The sequence below is a fragment of the Pezoporus flaviventris genome, unplaced genomic scaffold, assembly GCF_033815535.1.
Source record: "Pezoporus flaviventris isolate CSIRO_AGI_PZ_B2104156 unplaced genomic scaffold, CSIRO_AGI_Pfla_v1 ptg000041l, whole genome shotgun sequence".
NCBI lineage: Eukaryota > Metazoa > Chordata > Aves > Psittaciformes > Psittacidae > Pezoporus > Pezoporus flaviventris.
This window is the reverse complement of record NW_026892589.1, coordinates 11316263-11342542: the sequence shown is the minus strand read 5'-3', so window position 1 is coordinate 11342542 and position 26280 is coordinate 11316263. Positions and strand designations below refer to the sequence as shown.

At 52.2% G+C, this 26280-nt stretch overlaps 1 long non-coding RNA gene across 1 annotated transcript in view; it reads right to left on the bottom strand.

Moving 5' to 3' along the window:
* Positions 1-25076, bottom strand: part of LOC133275925 (uncharacterized) — a 58461-nt gene extending 33385 nt beyond the window's left edge. The window contains exon 1 of the long non-coding RNA XR_009745734.1: positions 24943-25076. This is a non-coding gene — a long non-coding RNA (uncharacterized LOC133275925). The remainder of the gene's footprint in view (positions 1-24942) is intronic.
* Between the last annotated feature and the right edge of the window lie 1204 nt (positions 25077-26280).

Genomic DNA, 26280 nt, shown 5'->3' with positions numbered 1-26280 from the left:
ACCAAGGTAAGTCGTAATTTAAAGGAGTGGTGTAAAAGCCCATTTTCCCTGGCTGGAAGAGCTGGATATTCACAGATATTGCTGAATGGCAATAACCATCCCCAAAACATCCAACTGCAGCAGACCCTGAGCTAGGAGATGGGGAAGGACCCCAGGCCAGGTCCAGCTGCGGGGAGCAGGGCATCACCTGGACTGGGATCCTCCGCACCCGATGCACCATGAAGACACAAGACCCAGCTCTGCTCTTTCCCTTCCCTGATGCCCCAGCCCCATTCAGCAAACCACCACAGTTCTCCAGTGGCACAACATCCCCATTCCCACACAGGTCCTTGATCACTTATTAACCATTCCCATCAGTCACTTCACTGCGTTTTATTCCCCCTGCCCTAAATTTCCTCTGATTTGTTGGACATTAATCATATGAAGGAATAACTCACAGGTAGTTTCTCCAGTATCGTGAGCTGTGGCACACTGTGGGAGTCTTGGCAGGGTGTGAGGCACCAGTGAAGCAGATGGGGAAGACGATGGCATGGGGATTTGGGTGGCAGCAGGTGATGTGAAGTGCCAGAAGCAGGCTCAGACCCAAAACCTCACTAAGGTGCATGAGATGACCACAGCCACATGCAACATGCTGGTGGCACCATGAGTTCACCCAGCTCTGCAGCCCAGCAAGCCCCCTCCTAGAACACTGTCTGCTGCAAAGGGTCAGGATTTAGCCTTTCACTAACGCTTACACCCAGGCAAATACTGCAAGAGATCAACCTGCTTTGCCCCAGATCACAGTGTTATTGCAGGAAAAACGCTGGAGAAATAAAGGGAAGGGAAGCACGGAGCTAGTGCTGGGATTTGGCTGGATTAAACAGAATATGAATTTAAACAACTGGCAGTCTATACGCTCCTATGGCAATATGCTGTAAAGCTTTATGCATATTGATTTAGATAAAGAACAGTTTGCTTATTTTCTATTCTGCATTATGAACCAATAAGGGAGCGAAACCCAAGTCATTACTGAAAAGCAGGCGCACACATAAGCCTTGCAGAAAATGTCTGTCTCGTGGCTTGATAGCCATAACAAAAATGATTAATAATCTGCTGCAGACACTTATAATTGCGATAGCTTCCTCTTGTGAATTTAAATAGCTTTCTTGAATTACTGCCTTTGACATAATCAATAAAGCTGAGTTATTGCTTTATCAGGCGGTTCTGTACAGCAGGAAGGGAAGCAAAAAGCTGGGGAGCCAAAATCCGTCCTAAAGCTGGGGTTTGTCCCCAGCAAGGCTGGGCCATTGCAGCCACAAAGCCCCTCCAAGGCTTATTTATATCCCTTTAAACAGACCTGACAGCGAGCTACAGACAGAATGGGAACCCATCACAGCCCAGCAACAAATATTTAGTGACTACTTGTAAACCCAAGCAGCGTGTTTAACTTTTCCCATTCCCTATAAAAGGGCACTTATTTAGCCTAAGCAGGCACTGAAGTTAAATACAGGGTATTATGGCATGCCAGGGTCCCAGGGGCACACGGGGAGAGTTTCCCCAGCCAGGATTTCCGTTCTCTTGATGTGGAAAATGGCATGAACTTTGTCCCAGGGTAACCCATGCCGGCAGCACAGGGCAGTGATGCTTCCCCATCCCCAGATGAGATTTCACAACAACCAGCAGCAAGGAGATACATTCTGTTTTCTAACTTCAGATAATAACCAAGAATTTATGTCTTTTTTCCCCTCCTCCAAAGAAACTAATATTTCTTTTCAGTAGGCAGAAAAAAGCAGGAACTCATTTCGAGCTTTCAGCTCTGATTTGGCAAAACCCTGCTTTAATTCAACACCCTTTCACCCAAACTTCATCAATCAAAGAAAAACACTCCCAAACCATCAACTAAATAACTTAAAAGGCCAGAGCAGCAAGTCCCAAAGAGATGCTGCCCCATGCACCATCCCTCTCAACTCGCCAATGCGAACATCACATCGTCTGCATCTCCTCCTGCCCCTGTAAAGATGGGTCAGGATGGGTTAGAGCACCACCAACAAGCTCCTCAAGGAGCCTGGCGATGCTCTGGGGACAGATCCTGCTTTTGGGCCTCATCCCACCCTGATGGGAAGAAGCCTAAAAATGAGGTTGTCTGAAAACAATCTCCCTGGGGTCGGCAGCATCTTGGGGAGCAGCAGAAGAGAGAAGTTTCCGTTTTTTAAGCCAAACTAAACGCTGACTTTTTGTTAGTCTGGGGTTGTTTTTACAAAGCCGGTTATCTCATTCCCTGCTTGGGGATGGAAACAACCACGGTGGTGCGAACCCAGTTTCAGTTTTGGCTGCCCACCACAAACAGATAATGCACTGATATGATTCGATGGTCAGATCCAGTCAATTTTGTTTCTAAATGCATGCTTTTGTTAGATTCTCTCAAGTGCAGGCTATTTCCTTTCCATAAAAGCTGCGCTATATTAGCGCTAAACTCATTTTTTCCACGAGAATCTGCTGCCAGAGCTCCCCAGTGAGCAAAACCACCCCCAAAGTTAGGAAAAAGAATTCTCCTGAGGTTAGCAAGGCCTGGCCATAACTCAGCCTGACTCTGCCCTAATAGAGATGGATGAGTCACAGGTGGGGCCACTCACAGAAAATCACATTTCTCATTTTGATGGCACCTTTTAACAGGAGCTCTCAAAGTGCTTGAAAAGCCTCCAGTGCTGCTTCCCAGGAGCAGGGCAGGGAGGGAATTCCCCTCCAGGGAGAGGGCCAAGGCAAGGTTTCTGGTTCTATTTCCCCCAGCCTCAATCCCAGATTTCTGCCATGAAAGCATCATTGGTGCAGGACAGGAGCTCATACCATGCCCTAAAGTCAGCATTCTGGATTAGTGCTCCCTGGATATGGATTAAGACATCCACCAGCTTTCCTGGGATCCGATAGATGATAGATAGATAGATGATGATAGATAGATAGATAGATAGATAGATGATAGATAGATAGATAGATAGATAGATGATAGATAGATAGATAGATAGATAGATAGATAGATAGATAGATAGATAGATAGATAGAGGGACAGACCCTACTACCATTTTGCTCCATCTCTGCTCTCAGTACCACAGGAGAGACAACAAATATTTGCAACAGGATCATTGCTTTTAAAGAGATAAATGAGCAAAATCTTGTGAGGTTGAAGACTAGAGATAAGCATAAAGTGGGATTTTCCTGTCTGGGAAGGAAATGTTCCTTTTTCTTGACTAAGCAAACCGTGCAGCATCTTCTCTCATCACCTTAACTCCCCAGTCACTCACGCCACGCATTGGGTAAAGCCTCTTGCAGCAGGAGAGCACCTACTGTGCTCTCTGTAACACCTCCTCTGGGGAGGAAAAGGGGATTAGCACACATAATCAAATCCCAGTTTTAGTGGAAACCCTTCTTTAATTCAATCAGCAGCATGGATATTATACTAGTGATGTGTTAAGCTAATATAAGGGAACGCCGTCGCCGAAGAATTACAGTGATTGAAAACCAGAGGAGACACCAGGGTGGTGAAATGGCTTGTGGATAAGCTCATCAGCTGCCTGTGGGATCATCCAGCCCCAAGCCCAGGCAGTAAGTCCCACAGTGCCCGCAGAACGTGTGGATGGGAGATAAAGCTAAATTTAGGAGCATCATTTTGGGGAGAAGCAGGTTATTTCCCTTAGATGAAGGTTAAGCGGTGACCTGGGGTGTGAAGGTCACCACCACTCAACACCCTCAGGAACACACTCACATGGGGTTTTGGATCTCATTGGAAGCAGAGATGACCAGACCTCAGCTGCCAAATGAACTACCCCAAGCACAGGCTTTGTGTGGTGACTGAGATTGCCCGTGCCCCAAAGCAGCTCCCGTGTTCCTAGGCTGAGGCTCAGGGAATTAAGAAGAGATAAAAGCCTATTGCAGCAGTGACTGTCACAAAGGAGGCTCTGCAGGAACAGCAAGTGCTGGCAAGCAGAAGACAATGTTCCTGCATTAAAGCAGGAGCAATGACATCTTCTTCAAGGACAAAAGTGAAGATAAAGTTCCCATCCCCAGCCGGAATGATTGATGATGGCAAGGGAAAGCACAGGTTCTAGGGAAAGGGAAGAAAGCCACCTGGGAACGCCTGGAAATGGGAGACGCTCACTGCAGAGTAGCACAGGGTCAGATCCTGCCCCGTATGGGGTCACCCCAGCTGCGAGCCTGTGCTGCTCCTCATCCCTCTCCATCCTGGCTTGTGTCCTCCCAAAGGAGGGCTGCCCCTCACCGTGGCCTCTTGGCATGAGCTCTCTTCCTCTCCCCACGCTGCACCTTGTGGGATTGTGACTCCAATTTAGGTCATTTCCACAATAAAGTGATTTAAAAAGCAGAGGGCCCAGCTCCTGCTCCCGGCTGCACAGAGGAAATGCCTGAACCTCTCTCAGGGGTTTTGCCTCATCCGCGCATCAGCGCTGGAGCTGCTCCCACCGCCACTTTTTAATCATCTTTAACTCTCACTTCCCCCAGCTCCTCGCTCAGCTGCTGCGATCACCAAATTCCATGGATCCCTGAGAGCAGCAAGAAAAGTTAATCTGTCAGTGCTAAAACCAAACCTAGTTAAACTGCAAATATGGGGCTGAGTGAGGTGGAGCAGCAGAGGGACGGTGAGCAGAGCTCTCAGCCTAGGAAAAGCCCTCCAAGCCCTTGGGTACCCTGGCCAAGAACTGGAACCATGGCATTGCAGCAAGTGCCAGGAATGCCATGCTGGAACCACAGAAGATGGCAGGGACAATGTGGCAGAGACAACATGTGCATCGTGCATCAGCACTCCGCATCTCTGGTCACTGCTGCTCCAGGATGGAGCCTGAGGCATTGCCAAAGCAGAGCCCATGGAGAATGTTAAAGTGATTGGCACTGGTTTAAGTGGTCCCAGCCTGGCTTTTAGCACTGTGGTTTAAATAGGGGTAATCAGCTCCTGGAAGGAGTTTTTGCTCTGAGTTCCTAAGAAAAACAACTGCTTTAGCATGTCCCAGTGGTGTAAATAAGCCCGAATTGACACTGGAGCATCCATGGACCACCAAGTACAGGCTCCGAGATGAAAAACTTGCTCTGAATAAGGAAAAGGATTACGATGGGGATAAGAACTTGTGAGGTTTAGGCACAGCAAAGGCACAGCAAGATGCAAACTGAAGCATGAGCACTCCAGCCTTCCCTTCTGCCTGCTCCAAATGGTGGGGAAAAGGCAGTAAGAGCCAGCACACTGGATTTAAGAGGATACCTCTGACCTCATGCTTCCCCATCAGCTGAGGATAAGGGAGGAAGGCAGGGGCTGAATTCAGGCCTTGGGGATGGTAAGGAAACATCCCTTCCCTCCAATTAGCAAGGCCTAGAAAAGCCCCAAGCACGGCTCCGGATGGAAAGTCTGGAGGTTGACGCGTTGGGCTTCCTCCCTCTGCTCCGTGTGCCTTCTGCCGTATCCCCATCATCCCTGGAACATTCCCATCTCTCAAGCTGTAAGCTGCACATGTGCCAAGCAGGAATATTTTAAGCAACCTTGGCACTCAGGTGCAATAGTACATGGAATTATGGATGGAGGAAATGTGTAGAAATGATGATACATGGAGAGCTCGGCAGACTCCGGTGCCAAAACATTTAAAGGAGCTACGAGCTGGTTGTAGCAAGAGGCTTTCTGTAGTGTAAGTGTAAGGACAGGCAGCGATCTGACAGAGCAGCTCTCAAGGAGAGCTAAGCAGGGCTCCCCGGTCAGCCCGTTCACTGTGCTGCTCGGAAGAGCAGCCACGTAACAACCCCATCTCCATCTATTAACACACACAAACATTTTTGTGCTGAAGGTTTTATGATCGTTCTAGGAGCAAAAATGCTGTCAGGGCCTGAAGATACACAGGGTTCAACCATCTGCCTTGGGAGGCCTGGCTGGTGCTGGACACCATTGCTTCATGTCACCTGTACCCACACCAAGGACCATGGCACAACGCCCTTCCAGCAACGGCACCCGCGGGCTCTCTGCTCTCACAAACACATCTGAAACTTGCTGAGAAACCTGCACATATCCAAAGCCTTTTGCCTTTGGCTTCATGGAGGGGGCTGGCCTGAGGCACTGACCTGCTGGTTGTGTCAAGCTCAGCCCAGACCCAAAGACCAGGGGAGTGAAGGAGATACATCAGGAAACGGGATTGGAGGGCTTTTAGTCTGGTGGTTTTTAAACCTCCAGTGATCCAAAGAGCTGTTCCAAAGGTTTTTCCCTGTCACACAGACCCTGGGGATGGGGAAACACCCAGACTTGGTGTTTCCAAGACCCAATATGGTGCTTGCAGCCCAGGGAAGGACCGTGAAAGAACATCCAGGGTCCCCTGGAGCTCTTCTCACCTAGCCCAGGGAGGGGAACAGGCATCGTGTCCTTCCCATAGCACAGAAAGGGAGTAAAGGAGAAGCAGCACCTGCCTCTTGACTGCCATCTCCCTTGGACACATCTCCTGCAACAGCAGCAACTCACCCATCAAATGCCCATGGAGCTCAAGCCACACATTTAAAGGAGCACATTTAAATCTAGCATCTAGTAAAAGTAAGTCAGTCTTGACAAGAACCAGCTTCTCTGTTTCTTGGCTCTTGCCCCGAACTTGTGGGGAGGTTGGAGATATCACCTGCTATATTAAACATGATTTGCAGCTTCATGGCCAAAAAACGCAGACCTGGCCTTCTGCCTCCTCTCCCACCCATGCTCCCAGCTCTTAAATAATTTGTTCCCTTTAATGTTTTTATGTGAAGGGGTTTTCAGGCACGGCAGAAATCCACCATCAGCAGTTTAGGAAGGAGAAGGAGAAGGAGGCAGAGACACACGGACAAGTTCTCCAAACCCAGGAAACCCTCGTTTGCAGTTCCAGATGAACAGGCACCGTACAAACACAGACATCCCAAACCCACGCCAGTGCTGGGGAGCACGTTAGCCCTCGGACCTCTGCAGAAACACAGCCCTCTCGTGACACATCAGAAAGCAGGCGCCTCTAAATGAAGGCATGGAAAGCCCTTTGATTGCCATAGAAAAGGAGGATTCAGCCTCCAGCAGTAAGGACAAGCCTCCACGGCAGCCTCCCATGGGCCAGCCCCGTCCCAGGAGGATGGGGAATCAGCCTTTACCAGGGCTTATGCCAATTAAAGGGTAGTTCAAATACAGATTGCTTAAGGAGCAGCCGGGGGACTGTTGGGAATGCTGTCCATCTCCCCCAGCACCCCGGCGGCTTCAGGAGGACAAGAGCTTAATTGCAGCTGAGGGGAGAGGAGCCCTTCCCACTGCACATCCCTGCAGGCATCCTCCCTGGCGAGCACATCGGATATGTAATAATCTGCCGGAGCCAGGCGCGTGCCCAGGCCCACGAAACACCTCTTCATTAAGGGAAGGGAAAGCAACAGTGAGCAGTGCTGGGGCTCACACCAAAGCCCCTTGCCCACATGCAGCACGTTTGCTCATCCGGAGGACCACTGCATCTCCCTTTGTCACCGCATTTTTGGCAGGCAACGAGCCAAGAGCGTCAATGCTGCATCCCATCAGCCGCTCAGCTACACTGTGTCATCCTCCAGGATCACAGCCCTGCACAATCCCACTCTCACCAGTGACAGGCGTCCTTCCTGCATGGCTGCCTCCATGGAAAAGGAGGGGAATCAATCTGTGTGAGAGGCATTAGCGATTTAACAGGAGGAAGGAAAGGACAACAGATAAACCTTAATGATATAAATGTATCCTATAATTAAGAGTTCACATGCAGGGAAGAGAGCCCTCGGATGGAGTCATTGCTACCAAGGAGAAACATGGTCATTTATATTCTGTGTGGGTCCAGGAGCAGGCAAGGAAGCTCCCACACACACCACAAGCACTTGCATGTGTAAATAATGGCTCCTTCCAATGAGGGAGAGAATATATACAGCAAACAAAATTCTGTGCACTTGCTCAAGTCTCTTATGTTTGAATAATAGGAGCTAAGGGATGCATTTCTGCTCAGGCACTAATCACTGCCAGGGGCCTGCAGCTCTGCTGGGGAAATCGTCTTCTTCCATCATTTAGGGCCATCTACGGCTTCTCTGGACCCAGATCTGTTCATTATTTGCCTCAGTGCTCTTACTCGCACATGGTTTTGAGGGGAAAAAAGTCAGAAGCAGGGATTTAATAGCCCATATGCGGCTTGCACCCAGCCTGACAGCTCCAGGCAGCCCATGCCAGGATGCCCAAAGAGAGTAGGTCTGGAGGAGACACCGTCCCACACCTTCTGCCCATCTCACATGTCTCATCCAAGCCTGTAACACAGCCCTGAGCCTCAGCCATGCCGGGGAAACACTGCAGTGACCTATCAGTGAGGGTGGAGCGGGGTTGCCCAGAGGAGAAATAAAGACCAGAGCGTCTGAAAGCAATTCCTAGCAAGTGCAGCAAGTGCCTTTCCCTCTGCAAGCACACTCAGGGCTTTCATTGCCAACCTAAACATTATTCTAGCTGTGAAACCGAGACCATAATACACGTCACGGTTAGAGACTAGCAGGGGTTTATAACCAAATCTGGAAAACAAGAGTCTCGGGCACATCACAGCTTTTCCCTAACAGGTAAGAGGAGGAAATCCTTCCCCTGGGGCCCCATGAGCTGCTTGGAGATGGCAGATCCCACAGCAAAGCAGCCGAGGGGTAGAGAGGACATGCAACCCACACACTGCTATTAAGGCTATTGGACGTTTCCAACTGCTAAAATTGCAAGCAAGCATTAAATGTCTTATTGAGACTATCAGCACATCCAGTTCGTGGTCATTAAATGCATTTCCTTCATGTTTCCCCGAGGCTAGAACAAACCTTACTTCCAGATCATCTGCAAGAAAACTCTCCAAAGACTGTACTTTCCCTGCTGCCAGCACCATCAATCTTTAACATTAGTTAGTTAACTGTTTGCTAATGACCACAAATGTGTTCGCTAATACAGAGACTTTTTAGTTAATTCACAAGAAGAGGTTTGAGTGGAGAGGAATGCTCAGATGTTTTCAATGGAAGTCAATGTTATCCCCAGATACCCAAGACACCACAAGTGTGGCCTCCTTCCCCCTCCAGACCAGAGGTAATAACCTTGTCCAGGCTCAGCTACGTGGATCGGGGCTCATTTCACCATGCAGAGCTGGCAGTACACACAGGTACATGAGAGCACCAAACAACCCAATGAATTATGGAAAACGTGTGATACTCCCACTGTTGGGAGGGAGGTGGGAATGCACCGGGCACCAGCAGGACACAGCAAGAGGCAAGGGGACCAACAGGGTTTCGCTGAGCCGTACATCCCCCTGCATCATCCCCATCACAAAGAGGCAGCTCCACGCAGTTACAGTCCCGCACAGGGCAGCAGTTCTGCCTGGATTCCCATATTTACTCTTAATTACCTCGTGCAGAAGTCAGATGTATCGAGCACCGCCTGCGAGATACATGATCCACGGGCCAGGAGAGGCAATATCCAGAAGTTCACCTTGTGGGATCCTTGCAGGGGAAGGGAGAATGGCTTTTTTTTCCTGGGTGTCAGCAATCGTGCGCCGTTAGCAGAGATGGATCCCTGCACTCTTTCCAGGGGCAGCGGGTTTCCAGTCCCCAGGCCCGGGGGCTGTGAGCGTTAGTGCTGGGAGGCATTTGGCAAGGCAGACATTTTAATTTAAATCGATGAGTTATTGATTCATTTTTCACGCTGGGAGGAGAGCACAGTGTGTATTTCTGCCACTGGAGCTGTACTTGTGATGACCTCAGGCGTACAGTACAAACCTGATGTAAAATATTTCCTTTCCTAATAGGGGAGCTTTTATGGCCTTGGACCTGAGTGAGCAGAAAGTCATCTGGGAAAGGATGCCTGAATAGGAACTGTGGCAAGGAAGGTAATTAATGTTCAGCGCATACTCTCAAATTAGCCTATCCCTGGATGGGAAGGAAATGAATCACCAGTTGAACTCTTATATAGCCTCAGGGTCTTCTCAGACACTTACAAAATTTCCTGGTGTACAGGAGCTGATAAAGGGCTTGGCTCCCCACCCCTGCAGCCTTGGGAAACAGCAGTGAAATGAAGCTGGGGCTGAGACCTCCTGCCTCTCGGGAAGCCACCCTGTGCCTATGGTTTGCTTTCGGAAACCAGGAAGCTGGCAGGGAATAATTTAGGGGAGTATCTGTATTAGGAAGCTCAGGGGCCACAGGGAAAGGTGGCATTTGAGCAGTGACTCTTGACTACACAATCCTTTTGCTATGAAGAAAGAAATCCAAGATGTCATTGACCCTGCACGCTTACTGATGGGAACCAACCCCATGGCACCGAGAGCATCGCTTGTGTGTCAGGCAGGGTCCCCTGCTGTGTTCAGCTGCAGAGGGCAGGAAGGGGAGCTGGCACCGTTTCACAGTGATTCAGAGATGGCTGCAGATACAACACTGTCTCTCAAACAGCCTGAGATTGGGAAGGACCAGCCCAGCAAGGATGTCTGCTGGAGAAGGTGCCTGACCACTGCTGGGATGCCTGGTTAGGAGGTACCTGCGTTGCATCGCCCCTTCCCTGAGCTGGGACCAGGGCCTCTATGCAATGTCCCTAGGGAACAGCAAGCCCCCACCCCAGGGACCTCATTAGAGAGACAAAACCCAGTTGGAGAGAGAACATGGGGCAAGATGGAGAGCTGTGCCCAGCATTGCTTGCAGCAGGAGCACTGCCCTGTTCTCAGTGGTTAAACATCCCTTTTCCACCCATATTGCACTTTCCTGAGATGATTCTCCAGCATAACTCCCATAAATTCATGCTCTCTGACCCTAAAGGCATCATCCAACACTGACAACACCGCAGTGACTTCCCCAGCTGCTCCTGCCACATCATGGAGGGATGAGGATGTCCAGCCAAGGCAGGCAGCAATGACCACAGGCCCCTAAGACCTTCACTAACTGTTCTTTTCCACAATCACATTTCAATCAAAATAACAGAAGTACTGCCCAGCTGTGGAACGGGCTCCGAAGGGAAGGGGTTTTCCACAGTTTTCCATGAGATACCAGCAGGTCCTTGCCCAGTCTGTGTAACCGAGTCCTTGGAAGGCTGGCTCACAAACCAGGAACAGCAACAAAAATCACTTTCATGTCTCTAATAAAGCAGAACTGTAAAACCAGGAGCCAGCTTCCCAGAAAAGCTGCGCTGTGTGAGTCAGGCCAACCGGGGTTTAACCCATTGCATGGCGCAGCAAGGAGCCTGCGGTGGCAAAGACAGGCAGAGGGGCTGAGCTGGGGAGCATACACCACCCTGCACATCTGCTTTGCTCATTACACACATGCAAAGGCATTTGTGCCATGCCTCTTTGGAGAAGTCCTGTGGTTTAGCCCCAGAAGCAGCTGCCGCATCCCAGCTTTGGCTGTGATTTGGGGAAGGCTGTATGGAAGTCAACTGCCTCCTCCTGTCCCATATCGCATGTGGTTCTCCTGCAGCATCTGGGTCCTGCTGAACACCAGTGGGAGCTGGGGACCATCAGGTCCCTTTCCTCTGCACTGGAGGGGTCTGAACCAGGACATAAGCCCACGTGCCCATCGCTGTGCCAGCCTTTGGGGACAGGTTTGCTTCCCCATGTGTGCCATGCAATGTCTCCATTGCATCCAGCACTCATCTGCAAGGGCAAGATGTCACCACCGTGCTAAGCAATGCAGAAGACCTCTATTCCCAGGGGGACAGCACTCCAGTACCACCCCCCTTGCACCATCCAGGAGTGTCCAGGCTCCTTGGTGGCTTTTATTCGCCCCTAAATCCTTTCTCCATAGAAAGGAATAAGGACTGGGGAAATGATTTCTCCAGCTGCGTGACCAGAAATGCCAATGGGAACATGGTGTCCTGAGAAAAATCCCTACTGCAGCATCTTCTGCAGCAGCACAGCTGTAGGAAGGTGCTGCATTCGGGCAGCCTCAGCTGGTTATTAATCAAGGCTTTTCAGTGAAGAAAACATCTCATCAAGGGCAGTTTTCCTCCCCAGCCCTATAGCAAAGCACCGAGCAGACACCCAGAGGGATGTCTGCAGGTGAAGGGAAGAGCCTCCTCACATAACCTGGGTAATCATTTGGGGGATGTTTGTAGAAGAAATCCCTTCTGGGTAATACCAAATGATAAATTACGTGCCAATAACCTCCCCAGCACCCATCAGAAGGCATTTGGGAGACGAGCAGGAGATGGGGCCAGCCCTGACAGTGACAAATTGGAAGTGCCGGCAGACACGCCGCCCTTCCCAACGAGACGGTGAGGAAATGCCATGTGTCAGCATTTACAAATGAAACCTGCGAGCGGCTGCCGCAGCCAGACACAGCGCCCGGCTGGAGAGATGAATTCCTCTGAGTCACCCTGCTCCACAGGCGGCTCTCTCCCAAATTGGGCTGGCAGCGACGGGCTCGTTTGCAGGGGGAAATGCAAAGAGCCGCATTTGTCATGCACCGGTGTCCCCAGCTGGCCGCGGAGCTCTGCTTTAAACCCATTGATGTCGCTTTGAGCATCGCATCCTGACCGAGACCCTGACTTTGAGGAAGGGTTTGATGCTAAAGGACTTGAAGAGATTTAATGCTAGAAAAGACTTCAAGCGCAAAGCTCGGAACATGGCACCCATGAAAAGACAGCCCCAGATCCTGTCCCTGCCAAAGGATGGGGGCACTTCTCACTGTGGGAAACTTCAGGATTGTGATTAGACAAGGAAAAACAAGTAAAATCCGAGCAGTGCCTCTGTCGGGGACAAAGGCTGCTCCAAACGCACCTGCACTTGCCAGCAGAGCAGAAGGACCCTTGGCAAACCCGCAGAGTGCTCCAGAAGCAGAGCTACCTCCGCCAGAACACGATTCCGGAGCAAACAATAGCTCTTTGTATTGCTAAAACGCACCAGATGGCTGCTGTTGTGAGCATCCAAGTCTGAGAGATGCGCGAAGCTGCTGTAGAGGAGGAGCAGGGGTGAGGAACAGAGCAGAGCAACCTCAGGCTCAGCCAGTGCCCAGGGTTGGAGCCATAAGGAGAAGGGCTGCAGAGATAACATGGTGTAAAATTCATCCCTGGCTCATGGAGCACCTCTGCAGGCAAGCTCCTGCTCTGCCAAGACCTACAAATGTGTTCAAAGCCGGTGAACGTGGCTCACAGAGACCCAGGGAAGAAGCAGAGCCTAGAGGAGAGATGGTTTGACCAGGGTCCACAGGGAAATGCACCTCTTGTGTCGCACAAAAGCAGATGTAGAAGTAAAGAGCAAAGGAGAAAGACTGGCAAAGGCTCATCCCTAGCGTGCTACAGAGAAAAACCTCTCCTGGAGAAGTGTGCTGTAAGTGCTACCCCCTACAACGCTGACAGCCAAAGTCAGCAGGCTGAAGGGGGGAATAAGCACCAAGTAGTGAGTCAGGGGAAGAGGTTTTGCCTATAGATGGTAGAAATGTGACACAGAGCCCGTGAGATGTAAAGGGGAAACAGCCACCAGATGAGGTGACGCACCAAGAGGCACAGCAAGCCTTGCAATGCCAGCTGTAAAGCAGGACAAGCATGGGAGCTGGCCTGAAGATCTCCACATTATGCAAGGCAAGACAGTAAAACTATAACAGCCCAGCCGAAACACTTGCATTCTGCAGCGCTGCTGTCATCGTCCCAGCGGGCACTAGAAACTGCACAACAGCAGAGGAAAGGTACAGGCGGATATTTTGAGTAGTGGAAAACGAACAGTAATATCAGTTACAACCATCTGAATTCATGAATCAGATGAGCCCAAGGCTGAAATGAGTGGTTCCTACACAAGGAAAAACCAAAACTCATGCTGAGACCAAGGGAGATCTGCACTGGGGTTACCAAGGGCATCACTGGAAGGGATGGAGCATCTTCCGAGCTCTGAAAGACACGGGGTTGCGCCCTCTGACGTCTGGGACTGAACGGGAGGAGAGGGCAGACACACGAGTCCCAACCACAGCAACAGAACAGAAACACACCATTTTCAACCTGAAAACACTATCAGAGCAGTGCGCAGGCAGGCGCCTGGGTTAGGGAAAGGGGTGCTTGAGCAGTGGATGCTGCACCGCACCGGGGCAGTGGGTACAATGGGTACGGGAGCTCTGTGTGCTGCAAAGCACAGCAACGTCCCCCGGCAGCAGGGCTTGGAGGGCAGCCAGCGTGAGTGAAGCTGTGTTTCCACTCTCTCATACCTGGCACCCAGCTGAGCTCACCCAAAGCAGCCTGCAGAGAGTTTAACGCTTCCCTTGACCTCCAAAACCCAAGTGCAGGTTTGCATCCTCGCACCCGGCCAGCCCCCAACACCATTGTGCCCCTGTTCCTTATAATGACCCCCGGTTTATTCCACGCAACAAAACGATGGTATTCCATGGATGTGTGCTGTTTGTCCCATCTGTGCTGTGGGCAGGACAGCAGCAGGGAGCCAGCAGCACCCAGGGTGCCACACTGCCGGATGCCACTGTGGTCATCACAGGGCAACACAATAAATCTCCTGCAAACCCTTGATTTCCGCCTCAGTTTCCACCCCCAAATCAGACACGCTGCAGCTTTTGCCAAGCGGAGCTCTCAGGACAGAGAGGGGGAAAAAACTCCTGGTGATTTATTTCTCAACCCAAAGCTATCCCCTTCGGAGGAGGTCTCTCGTGCCAAGGCTTAACTAAAAATAAATAAATAATGAAATCTCTTTCATTAGTCAGCTCTCTTGGCTGGATCTGTAATAAGAATGTAATAAACTTTCCATATGTCTCTGATAAACCAGACAGCTTAAGTTATGAGCACAAAAAGACATCCATTTCTAAAATGTCAGACTTTGCCATGTAACTCGGGCCAAGCACTTGTTCTTAACGAGACAGTGGAAGGAGCCTGATCCAAGTTGAGAGTCAAAATTGCTGGGGGCTCCTTTTAAAGCCCTTGTTCACCAGCAACATCCATGGCGAGTGTGCTCCCCGGGTGCTGAGGGGTGGCTCTCCCTGCTCCCAAACCAGGGATCCATCCCACTGCAGACAGAAGGTGCTGGTGATCCTGGCAGAGCATCCCCCCCGATGGACCACAGCATCCCCAGGATGCCCATGGGCAGGAGGGTGCCCCAGGCATGGCCACCCCTTGCTGTGAGCACAGAAGCTGGTGTGACAAAGAGACCTTGCATTTCCATGGGGGGGACTCTACCCTTCACCCTCCGGCCCCATGTGATTTAAATTCACCCACTGCAGGAAGAAGAGAAGCGGTGACCTTTCAGGCTGACGCAAAGCTGAGCTCAGCTTTGACGAAACCCTGCATTTTAGCATGCACAAAGCCAGCTCCGCTCCTCTGTAAAAGGGCTCTTAAAAAGCACTGACACCCTCACGTATGGCTCAAACTCACTCCAGCAGCCAGACTTGCACACAGCCACGGTGGGAGACCATCACCTTCCACATTCCTGTCCCTGAGCCCTGTGAATGAGCTGTTGAAGGGATGGAGGCAAACCCTTACCCTGGCCCCTGAGCCATGGGCACCATGGATGGTAGCACAAGGGATGCAGCAGAGATGCAGATTTGGACTGTGGGCTCTATCAGTCAGTCCAGGGTACAGAGATCGATGCCCTATTCAAGCCGTGGGATGGCAGGAGCAGGGTGAGAGCAGGCAGGAACCGTGACTTTATGTATTTTACACCCTGCCCTCCTTGCAGCTAGGCACAAAGCCGGACCTCACCCAGGGGGTGAATCTGAGCACGACAGACCTCAAAGAGTGATGGTCTGTCAGCACTTTAATTACAAAGCAGTAGGCGAGAACAGCCCGCCTGATGTTCAGCAGGAAATTGAACTGCACAAGCACAGCAGACATATTCCTGCACGGCTCCCCTAGCAACTCTGGGAAAGCTTCCAAATTCCCGCACCATTAACATTTAAGGAATCGTCCCTGAACTCTGGTAGTTAAACAGTGAGGAGAAACAAGACACTGTAAATGGATTTGTTCGGTGTAGGTCAGTTACTGAAGGGGCTGTTTAAATCAGGCCTCGCTGCTTCACACCGACAGCAAAGGGCTGGCTCAAAGCACTCCATCATTTTAAGTTTTCCAACTATTTTTTTTTCCTCTTTGACCACTACCAGCCAATGGCAATGTCTGACTGCAGGGCCCTCCTGCAGCACACAGCAAAGGTGAGGGCACACAGAGCCTCTCGGGTGAAGGCTTCTGTTCGTATCTGCCCTGAGACCATGATGATGGGCAGCCCACCAAGGCAAATGGCCCCTCTACCATGTGGTCACATCCCAAACGCCCAGGGTGGGTTGGGTGAGTGACCACGGAGAACCACAGCAATCGGTGCCTGTGGGAAGGGGTTGAGAGCATCAGTGCCTGGCACAGACAGCGTGCAGGAGCCTTTGCTCCCAGCACAGCCCAGCACACATCTGCAATCACAGCCCGCTTCTCCTCTGCTCCCCCTTATGCTGCACCAGAAGACGCCTTGATGCTCTGGGCAGGAAAAAACTGCTGTGATTTATTTCCCCACATGCATCAGCTTGACATCTTTATTGGTGTTTGCAGCAGGAACAGACCTCGGTGCAGGAGAGGGACTGCACGTACAGACCCTGACACACAATTGTGTTTCTTCAATGCCCAGCACAGGGCGCCCTGGGGTCTCAGGATGCCCTTGAGCATCTCTCATTTGGAGTGAATCATTTCCTGGCTAACTCGCCATATGGCTGTGGCTGCCAGGATAACATCATGTGCAGGAGCTCGCTATGCCTCAGGCTGGGGTTGGCAGCTACAGGGCAAGGCTTTCTTCTGTTTTCTCTCAAGTGCCCATCTTACATTTGAGCTTGGTCTGAGGGCCCACGCTCTGAGCACAAGGAGGTGATGGTGGAAATTGTCTCTTTTCAAACAAGCTGGAGCTCTCTGGCCTCAGAGTTTCACACTAGCCCAGAAGATGAATAGCTTCTTCCCTACCCTCTTTTAGTCAGCCTGCCCAACGCTACACAAAAGCTTAATTATAGCTGTAAGCTCCTGATTCAGTGTCCTCAATCCCAGCTGGAGAACCAGTTCTCTGTCTCCACTATCCCTTTGCAAAGGCACTAAACCCGTGGGTTTGGGTGTCTAAATCTAGGAATCCATTTATATTTTTAAGCCAGACGTACACAAAAGGCACCTGGATTGGCAGACAGCACATTCTGAGCCTCCCAGTGCTGCAGCATGGTGTGAGAGGTGCGCGCAGGCCAGGAGAGCAAGCGAGGCAACAACACCCACCCTGCTCCTGTATTAGTCTGAGCTGGTCTCACTCCTGTGCTGTGCCTGTTCACACGATGCTCACAGGGGTGATGTTTCTGAGGCTTTCCTGGTGCAAGCTGCCAGGAAGCACAACACTGGTGTGCCTAAAGCCCTGCCACAGCAGAAAGTCACAGCCTCTTATGAACAGAGAGCGCTTCCCATGCCCCCTGCATGAATCTGCACCTCATTACACTGGGGACAGGGAGCACATGGAAGGCATTTCAAGTGGTTTCAGACTCACAGCACTGACCATTGCCCCGCTGGCACAGCCACTGCCTGTCCCCATCTCTGCAAATCACTGCCACTGCTTAATTGTCAAGGGCATTTCTCCTGCCCCCCATCAGCTCTGTGCACCCCCCCCCCATCACACAGCCTCACTGCCAAACCCAGCTCAGGTTATCACACACAGCTGGGAGTTATTGGGAAGGGAGCAGCTCCCCTCACTCTGCATGCAGACCAGGACCACCCAGAGCTTCAAAAGGCAGAGTCTGCGCCCAAAAGTCCACGTGCATCCCAATCCTTGTCCCGTGCCCAAGCTGCTGACAGCATCACAAGGCAATGTACTGCAGCGGGGGATTAACAGCCCAGGGAGAGGAGAGGACAAGTTAACGGAGCAGATCCCTTGTAAGGACTCTGCTACCACAAGGATTTGATCCCATTTGGGCCCTTCAGGCTAGCATTATGCTAGGGGACAATTCAAGAGCGTGCAATGAAATCAAAACCAGCTCCAATTAGTACTTCTGGAGCCACCCTGTGTATGGAATACAGTGAGTTATGCTCCAGCTTAACCATGCTGTCCCGGCTCCAAAAGGCAGGGAGATCTTATTGGCAAAGGAAACCGTCCCCTGGCGTGGCCGGGGGCTCACAAGAACCAAAAGTGTTTGTGCCAACAGGCAGCTTCTGTGCTAAAGGTACCGGCGGCTGCTTCAGAAAAGCTGATTTGGAGACAGTACAAAGCACTTGTGTTCCTCTGCAGCCCAAATGTTTGCTAGATGTGTAATTCTCTCCGCTAACAGATCCAGGAGGGGGAAAAAAACTGGAAGGGCTTTTGTACAGCCTCCTGGGACTTGGTTTCAAGCCTAATTGCCACTTACACATCTTTAATTTCAGGTGTTGACCTTGCAACTTCTCCTAAGGCAAACTGAGGGTGGAATGCAGAGACTGCTCCTCTCCCCAGCCCTGGGGGCTGCAGTGATTGCAGCCGGTGCTGCATCAGACAGCAGCGGTTTCCCCAGCTCCATGGCCCTTCCCAGTGCCAGGGATGGAGCTGAGGCTGCCCCAACCTCTTCCCAAGGACCCGGACACACAGGTGCTCACTTGGGCTGGGCTGTCAGTATTTATACTCACGCATAAGGCCAGCAAGCTGCTCAGCCCTGCACAAACCGAGCCAGAGGAGTGCCCCCAAACCCCTCCAAAGCAGCATGAAACCAGGCTGGGGATGGAAGGAGGCTCCAGGATTAACCCAGGATGGTCAATGAACAAGCAGCCCTGCAGCAGCAGGCAGACACAGCCCCAGAAAACACCCTGGCCAGCCCAAGCCTGCACGCACACAGCCCTAGTCCCCTTGAGAATTACAACCACACTTGCTGACACACACACGCACAGCCCAGCGCTCCTCCATTCACTGGTTTGTATTTCAACAAGTCAAAATTCACCTGGTCAACGATGCTGCAAGGAGAGCCCATCGCTCAGCCGCACTCATGGCACGATGATGCATTGGCATCAATCACGGGGCACCGGAGAAAGAACAGCGCTGGAGCATTGTTGTCCCAGGATTAATGCCTTTTGCTGGGAAAACAAACGTCCCAGGCTTGCCTCAACATTCATTTCTGATAAATGGTTTGACTTGGCTTTGACACTCCTGTAGCAGCAGGAGACCATTATCCTGAGACAATGTTTTATTCTATTGACATTATCTCTTAATTATAATGTGAGTGATATCAAAGAGAGCAAGAGCCCACCAATTCCTCAGGCAGAGCTTCTGCAATTTCTCCTGTCAGGGTAGCTGGGAGAGGTTTTACTACTGCAGCTCAATCACCTGCTCAAGTCCAGCCTGTAATGGGCACATTGAAGAGGGACAAGGTCCTTACCTAACCCACTTCCATTGCAGCAAGCAGGTTGGGTTTTGGGGGAGTTTGTGGCATTTTGGGGGGTTTCATTTTAATTCCCAGAAGCAGGGAGCTTGTTAGGAAGACAGGAAGGTCGTTTGCATGTTTAAAAATGAGATTTTCAGCAAGATTCCAAGGGGATTTGGCATTTACAGTACCTCAGCATATAGTTAACATTCAGATAAAGTTTTGGGATGGGATCATAAACCTCATGCTTCAGGGATTATGTCAGTTGTGAGCTATAGGCAGGAGACAGAGGGGGTGAGTTACGTGCTCACCTTTGCTATCTGGGGGTTAGTTGCCGTCCCTGGAAGCAGCAGGAGCAGGCAGAGCTCAGCCCATGCTCCGAGCAGCCGGGGCTGTGCTGTCAGCAGGTCTGATTGGCATTAATTGCTTGCAAGATTTTGTTTTGCAAAACCATTCTGCACACGGGGAATAAACAAGAGTGGGAACCAAAGCGCTCGCTCATCCTTAAATCCCCGCATCAGAGGAAGCGTGCCTGCCTCCCCCCCTCCCCGAGAGCCCTGCAGAGCAGCACATCGCTGCTCTGGAAAGAGGAAAACACCAGAGAACAGCGGGTTTAATATCCAAACCCAGCCAGCTTCATTAACTTGCAAGAAAATGTGGCACAGCGTTTGGTACTGGGATGAGCTTCCGCTACAGCAGGAGACAAAAGGGCAGCTCTGGTCGCTCCCATCAACAGCAGGGCTGGTGCACGGGCGGTAGGTGCCGGTGCAGCGTGGCAGGAGGGCTGGACCAGGAAAATCAGCTGTGACATGTTCAGCCGAGCGGGATCAGAGGGAGATGATGGGGCTCATCATAACATCTTCATTCCTACTCCGCAGCCTTAAGCCAAGGCATCTTTGCTGGTTGCAGACAGCGCCGCAAGTCCCCTGTGTGCTATGGGACAGAGCAATTAGCCGTGCCCTAACAGCACAGGCAGGGTTGGGCATCCCACAGCCACACATTAAGGGGGAGCATGCCGGTAGGTAAGGACATCCCTCAAATAACTGGGAGCTGCATCAGTGATGGGGTGGTGGGGACCAAGTCCTGCTTCAGCTTCACAGCAGCACTTCCTGCTCTCATACTCAAGCCATACCCTGATCTCCACCAGTGCTTTGAAACCAGAGCATGAAGCTCTCCGCAGGGAGCGTGTGTTGATTTGTTTCACGATTTCCATTAATTACCAGGTAAATGAGATCCCTGCACACTCATCGGGCACCTCGCCTCATCTGTTTGGGCTTTTGACAGCTGCTGGAGCAGTAAGGATGTTTTCATCATGTGGTGCCTGGCAGGGCATCCTCTCCCTCGCTCTGACCTCCAGAATCATCCCATCTGCTTTATTTCAGCATCCTCTCCTGGAATTTGTTCTCCGCAGCTAAAACCCATCCTGCCGCAGGCAGGGGAGCTCCGAGTCCTTGAGGCTTCAATTAGCCAGGGAAAAGTACCCTGGGGCTGGCAGCAGCTTTTGGGTGGATGCCACCCACTGTGCTGAATGTAGGACCTGGCACAGGGCTTGCGTCAGGCTGAGCTAATGCACGAGGCAACAGGCGAATCGATCGCTGCTGCGTTCAACTTTCTGTGCTGAAACCTTTCCTGGAAAGACAATTAAACAGCACCTAGAGCCTGCTCCACCTGCTCTTGTTTTGCCATTAAAGTCAGGCCACAGCAAAGCAATAGCGACCTTCGGGGGGAGGCAATGGGGAAGAGGGGAAAGATCTTTGATTTACTACAAGGGGAAGAGCCCGTAGCCTGACTGCGCGTGGCTCAATGACTTAAAGCCCTATTGCACGGCAGGGCCAAGGGGGCGAGGCAGGGATGCTGCATGGGGCAGGGCTCCTGCTCTGTCCCAGGAGACTTCCAGTGATGGAAAGTAAATAGAACAGTGTGAGAGGTGCAGAAGGTGCATGTGGCCATGACTGCATTTAGCTGCCTGGTTAATGGGTGAATGAGGGAGGCCCTGGGGGATGCGGGCAGGGGTGAGACAGGAGCGTCCAGACCAAGGCAGACGCAGGCAGCTGGAGGACAACAAAACCACCCCCAAACTGCACCCCTGGGGAGCTGCCCCTCAAGGAGAGCCCTGTGCTTGAGTCCTGCATGGATACGCACCTCCCAGGCGTGCTCCCACCCCACTGCCTGTGACAATCCCAGCCCTGCAAGCTGCGTTTCTGATTTCACAGGGCTGGTTTCTCTGTGGGGCAGGGGGTGTTTCAGCTCAATCTAAGGGGTGGGACACGCTCATGTACAGCGGGTGACATGCCCCAGTGATTTACAGGCATGCGGAGGGCCTGCAACCCACTGAGGCTTTCAAGGATTACTTAACACAGGATGAAGTAGATCAAATGCAAATGGGTGGATGGTATGTGAGCTGCTCCAGCCAGGCAGGGCTGATAAACCCTCTGGCTTCTTTCACAAGGCTTTGAAATGGGGACATGCAGCTTCAGATAATTTATTTGCTGGGGGCACTGGGGAGGGCAGGGGAGTATTTATGGGCTAAAGAAAATCCACAGGTATGTCTGGGGATGCACCCACAGGGCGCTGCTTAGGCAGGGAGAGGGAATGTGACCCCTGCCTTCAGCCCTGGCTGCTGGGAGAGGGAATCACCTCCTCAGGAGCTCATCCAGAGCCCCACATCTATCCCCACACCAGGGCATGGAGGACAATGCTGTGCACAGAGCATCTTCTAGAGAAGAGGGAAGAGCAAACACAGGGCTGTTTGGCAGCTCTCTGCAGACAGACAGGGACTGCGTCTCAGTCTCTGTATCCCCACGGGGTCACACGAGCTAAATGGTTATCTGGGATGCAGGTGAGACAGATCCCATAGGGCATCTCCCCTGTGCACATCTGGATCTGGAGAACCCTGCCAGAGTCCCACAAGCGAAGGGACTGAGTTACCAACACCAGGAACTGCTCTTTGCTAAAACAGTGCTCAAAAAAGAACTATTCCTAATTGCCATTTATTTGTGTTGGCACTGAAGGTGGTTTCACTGCTCCTCATGGCATTCAGAGCACTGGAAACGTGGTGCTCACAAGGGAGACAGGAAGAGGCGAGGGCTCAGCATCTTAATTGGGAGCACTTGATAAGAGCATGCACTGCGAACCTGGCCAGCACCGACCTCCAGCCCCCAGTGTTCCCATGGATCTGCTCTGCTCCAGTTACTACACATGGCCCCAAGCCAGAGACGTACTTGGAAAAGCAGAGGAAGTCTGCAGCGGGGAGGGAGGGAGAGGGTAATTCCTTGAAATGCTGTCTTTGGGGATGGGATCTGCAGTTGCTGGAAATTCCTTCCCTGGAAGCTCAGCTCCCCCCCCCCAGCGGCTGCCAGCCCCATGCAATGCCTCGTGCTCAGCACTACGTGCAGCAGGACATCGCAGCCCCACGGTTTGCACCTCCTGTCCATAGCAGCAGGGGCTCAGCAGGCAATTTCCTACATGAACCAGTCCAGAAACTGGTTCAGATGGAAAAGGCAGAAAGCAGCTGGGCCATTCTACGGTTCTGTGTAGGGAGGTAGGGTTTTAACAGAGCAGTGCAGCCACAAGCGAGGCTATTAAGCCCAGAAATCCAGCTGGATACCCCAAGAAATGGTGCTCAACAACAGCATCTGCAGTCACAGGGGTGAGCAGTGAAGCAGAAAGGGATCCAGGCAGACAGCCCCAGCGTGGCTATGGCCTGCTGAGGAGTGCCTCTGCCTGAGGACAATGACCACATGGGGCTGGCAAAGCCCTTGGTCCAGTATCAGCTGCTGGGGATGGTCCCTGGCCTTAGAGCTGGAGCAGGGCCAGGCACAGCTCCCCAGACCCTCTTCATCCTGCAGACATCGCATGCACCCAAAGCGTCAGCCTGTGCCATCAGCATCAAATCTGAAGCCAGCTCGTGTCTGGGAAACTCATGAACTTCCAAAAGGGGAAAATAATAAACTTTAAAAGAAATGATTATAAAATCCCTCCAAAATAGCATTGTGTGCCTGCCTCCTGACCCCCAGGAACCACGGGCGGGGGGATCAAACCTTCCTCCTCCAGGGACTGATAGCACCATTTGGTATCAATTTTCCATCTGACTGCTCCTTTTTAGGAATTGTTTCTCTTGCTCCACAAAATGAGTGCTCCCAGGGAGCCACTGAGCACGAGGAGCCCTGGCTCCGTGCCGGCTGCACGTCACCGCTCCGAGCCCCACAGCCTCATCCCACATGGATGCACATGGGAAACAGGGACTCGATATGGGGCCATGGTCCGGTTTGCTCCAACAGAGTGAAGGCTCAACATGTGAGCTGCCATGGGAAGGTGATGGCAGGGTGCGGGCATGGGATGCATGGGAGCCTCATGCCCGCAGCAGTAAGGACGGAGCATCTCAAAGAGAGCATCCCAATGGGCTATAGCTGTGGCTCTCACTGCCAGGACACAGCAGCACCTCAGTAAAAGGAACTGCTCACAACAAGGAGTACATCATGTTTTTTCCTTCCCTTTTTGAAAGGCAGGAGGGTTTCTGACAGCACTGGCTGGAGGAGCTTGTGCACACACAGGCTTTTATCCAGAAACGGTCCAGCCCTGACTCTGGTGACTAGTGAGGCGATAAAATTAAGCTCCCATGTGCTCAGGAGCAGGAGGTAGAAGGACATTTAATCACACCCCTTAAATGAGGCATTGAACACCGTAAAGTTTAACGCCAACATCCAACACACACTTGGGAGCAGGCTTCACTGCCAAAGCCCAGCAACCCTCATTTGCTTCCTGCAACGATAACGCATTTGACACAGGTCTCAGCGCACTGGGACACACGGAGGGTGCACCCACGGCACGGCTCACGCTGGGGCGATGCCGGGGTCTCCCAGCGCTGCCCCTCTGCTTGCGGCGAGGGAAGGGATGCGGGCAGAGCGCTCTGCAGCACGGGGCAGCGCTCGGGCAGGCTGGTCGGCAGCCAAGGCAGCAGATGGCTGCGCAGAGCTGTGCTGGCCAAGCACAGGGGGCAGCTGAGGGCCAGGGCTGCCGGGCAGCGCTCGCGCCAGCACTGCGGAGCGGGCACCACTTTCTGCTCAGTGTCAGGCTGGGAAAGGGCTTAAACCAGGGCAGGTCCCCATGCACAGGCTATGGGGGGTTCAGGCTGAATGCCCAGCTCACACGCAGGAGGGATGCTGGTTTAAGTTGCACGGACCCATCAAGGACCCAAGTCCTGCACCACAATGTGACACAGCAGAGATCCCCACCCAGAACAGGATTAAACCCAACCAGCACAGGCAAACCCTGCAGTGCTCAGGGATGCGCAAGCCATGCAGACTCTCCTCCAAAACTCACATGAGCTCCTTGTCCTCCCCCCATCTATTTCCTCCTTTGTGGCCAAACACAAGAGAAATCAAGTGCCACAATCCACTTAATCATCCCCCCCACCCCCCTGCACCTCTTCCCTGGACTCTGGGCCCTGCAGTCCCACACTGGCAGCTGCATGCATGTAAAGCTTGGTCCCCTGTAGCTGCCAGGGAGAAAACCACTCCTTCATCCAACACCATGGTGCCACCCCTATAACTGTAACAGCATCCACCACACATTGCCTTGGTTGGTCGCTTGTTCTTTGTACTTTGGGTGTTTTTAAGCTCTGCCCCAGGAGAAGCGCCTGCCCACAGCCTCCACAACAGCAGCAGCACTCACCAGCCTGCATCACTGGAGGGTTCTGTCACTGCTGTAGGAGTCCTGCACACAAGGGACCAGAGTCACAGCTTCTGTGTGCTCAGGAGCAAACCTGGATGCAACAAGGAGGAGCAGAACAGAACAAAGACTTGCTGGGGCTCACACCCAGGGGTTTTAACCCAGCACAACCAGTGATGGGCACCTGGGAGCACTGGGATACAGGTGAAGGAGATAATACAGGGCTGGTGCAGGAGGGTCTGAGCCCTGTTCCCAGCCCTGCAGCAACAGAGGATGGCTGGGCTGGGGTGCTGCAGGGGAGGGGGATAGGGCTGGAGCAGCACTGAGGAGGACTTGAGGGTGCTTGTTAACAAAAAGCTCAGCATGAGCCCACAGTGTGCGCTTGCAGCCCAGAAACCAATCGTGTCCTGGGCTGCATCAATAGCAGCATGGGCAGAGAGGGACGTTTTACAAGGACAGGGAGTGGCAGGACAAGGAGGAATGGATTTAACCTGCCAGAGGGGAAACCAGGGTTAGATAGGAAGAAGCTCTTCCCTGTGAGGGTGCTGAGGCACTGGCACAGGGTGCCCAGAGAAGCTGTGGCTGCCCCATCCCTGGCAGTGCTCAAGGCCAGGCTGGACACAGGGGCTTGGAGCAACCTGCTCTAGTGGAAGGTGTCCCTGCCCGTGGCAGGGGTTGGAGCTGGATGAGCTTTAAGGTCCCTTCCAATACAAACCAGTCTGGGATGCTACGATTCAATAGGAACAGCTCCTGTGCAGCATTTATACCCCATTTATAAAAGCACTCTAACCAAGTGCACATGGGGAGGGCTGTTATCCTTGGTGTGTTTTCCAGAGGAGCTGGTGGCAGCTCTGTCACAGTGGGGGAAATAAAGTAAAGGTGGAGAATGTAAATGGCTTCAACTGGGTTGGTGCAGGGGAGGGCACAGAGGTGCTGTGCCGGCCCCTCTGCAGTGGGGTTTGTTGCACCAGGGGTGCTGACTGCACTTCGACAGCGTTTGTGCTGTACCAGCCCCAAACACCACTCATAAAGGCAAATGGAATTAGCGAGGCAGGACAAGTTAGGGCCAGGAGAGGACTTGGGGGTTATGAGAAGCACTTTAACGTGAGGTGGAAACTTCACAAGCAGCCCGCAAGGTGACTGAAGCGCAGGAGATGGAATTGGAGCGCTGCGAGCCGGTAACAACCATATTGGAGCGCCGCCGGTGCTCGGGACGGGGGAGGACGAGAGCGGGGGAGCTGTGTCCATCGGCCCAGCCCGGAAAGGGGGGGTCAGGGGACAGACAAAGGCCCAGCATCCCGGGGTGCGGCTTCGTGATGCGCCGGTACCCCCGGGACACCC